Source organism: Tursiops truncatus, chromosome 7 (assembly GCF_011762595.2).
Source record: "Tursiops truncatus isolate mTurTru1 chromosome 7, mTurTru1.mat.Y, whole genome shotgun sequence".
NCBI lineage: Eukaryota > Metazoa > Chordata > Mammalia > Artiodactyla > Delphinidae > Tursiops > Tursiops truncatus.
Window position 1 is genome coordinate 8,696,079 of NC_047040.1, and position 2,078 is coordinate 8,698,156.

General features: G+C 51.2%; 1 pseudogene; it reads right to left on the reverse strand.

The window, feature by feature from the left end:
- LOC101322988 (protein FAM136A-like) lies at positions 1-1,859 on the reverse strand (annotated as a pseudogene).
- Positions 1,860-2,078: the final 219 nt, after the last annotated feature.

A 2,078-nucleotide genomic window follows, 5' to 3' on the forward strand; every position in this document is an offset into this window, starting at 1 on the left:
CTAGTACTGGAGCAAGAAGAACGCATGTCACAAAAGCCCAGGCAAAAGTTGTATTTGGTAACAGAGGGCGGTCCTTCTTTTGCACTAAAGGAGTCACAGCTCGCCCCCGAGCTGCTGACTTTCTTTCCCTTGACCTTCGTGTTGCCAAGGGACTGTCTCAGTAGAGCTCTGTTATTTCAGGGGGCAGAGTAAGTAATACTGGGTTTAGACTTTCACTCTATTCTGTTCTTTGAAAACCAGATTTTTCCAAAGCCAGTACTTCATAACTCTCTTAATTAAGCAGCCAACAGTTCCTCTTTCACTCTTCATTCCTGAATACTAGCACATAGCACAATCAAAATCCTCTTTGCCTTCAAGGGTGAGTGTCACTGCGAGATTGTCTTGTCAGTCTGCTGCAGACAGCCTCAGGGCCCACCATGGCTGCCAGGGAGAGGGAAGGTTTGCTTCCCTTACCGATGTGATATCGCTTCTTACGTTTTTGCAGGGTCTCCAGGCTGAAAGATGTCATGTGTGAGAATTTTAAGAAATGCACATCCACATCTTGATGGCCAGAAATGGCCTCTTTCAAAATTTTTGTCCAAACTACCGCTCCCAACTCTACATCTTAAGTAACTTCATGCCCTTGTATATAAAACAAAACCCCAGAAGCCCCCTTTCCCGTCCTAAATTAGGGACCTCCTGGATTTTGATTTATCACAGTTTGTGGAAGAGGTAGTGGTGATCCTTCTGGCAAACAGGAGGTTGGCAACAAACAGAAACACCTCTTCTCACACCCCACCAGATCGTAGGTGTGTCAGATGAACCTGCCAGCCTGTTGGTATCTGTGTACTAAGAGAGGCTGGTACTCTGGAGGGCTCTGGTTTGGTACAAGGGAGATTGCCTATCGTCAGGAGAAGCCCTGGCCACATGAAATGCAGGCTCACAAAAACTCCCCTGTACTATCTCTGACCCAAATTTTAGCACCAGTGTTTTTTCCATTTCACTTTCTAGGATTGAAACACAGAGGAACCAGTGTCCAGAGGCAAGTGACTGAAACTTGCTGGCATCCTTAATTTCCTCATTCATAAACTTTCCTTAAAGACCCAAATCCCCATTCCTCTTTTTCTTGTTTGTTTATTTATTTTTGCTGTGTTAGGTCTTCGTTTCTGTGCGAGGGCTTTCTCTAGTTGTGGCAAGCGGGGGCCACTCTTCATCGCGGTGCGCGGGCCTCTCACTATCGCGGCCTCTCTTGCTGTGGAGCACAGGCTCCAGACGCGCAGGCTCAGTAGTTGTGGCTCACGGGCCTAGTTGCTCCGCGGCATACGGGATCCTCCCAGACCAGGGCTCAAACCCGTGTCCCCTGCATTAGCAGGCAGATTCTCAACCACTGCACCACCAGGGAAGCCCCCCATTCCTCTTTTTAAATAGATTCCTGCCCTCAGCCCTGATGCCCAATAGCAGACATCTATTTCCCAGTGGACGAGAGACTCCTTCATCTTCTTGGTCATGGCTGGGGTGAGGTCCACGTGGTCATCCACACACTTGGATGACACAACTCTCCAGCTGCCGCTTCACCTGAAGCTCTTTACTCCCCGCATCCATTGAATCTTTGGCTTTGTTGTTGCAATGCATGGTGCACTGGGCCAGGCGGTCCTGGAACTTCTCCAATTCGCTGATCCCCAGGGCCTGGGCTTGAGCCAGAGGTGCATGGCAGTGCTCAACGCACTGGTGCACTTGCTGCACGGACGCCTGACTGTCCTCACAACAGCCGCTGCTGCACCGGAACCTGAGGCCCTGAATCTTCCGGATGTTCTCTCTCTCCAGACTCTTCACCAGGGGTCCACCGCCTCCTGCCCCCAGAGCTGCTGCAGCTCCACCATAGTGACCCCACGCTGCTCCCTGCCGCGCCGGCGCCCACATGGATTCCCGCCAGAAGAGGCTTCTTACCAGCTCTTCCTGGCCCTTGTGGTCCTGATGGACGAGTGCCCTCTGTGATCTGTGGGTGGAACCACTTTCAGCTTCAATTCAGTTCAACTGGCATCATATTTCCTGAGCAGCCACTGTGGTCCACTCCTGTTGGACAGAACAGTGGGCTCCGA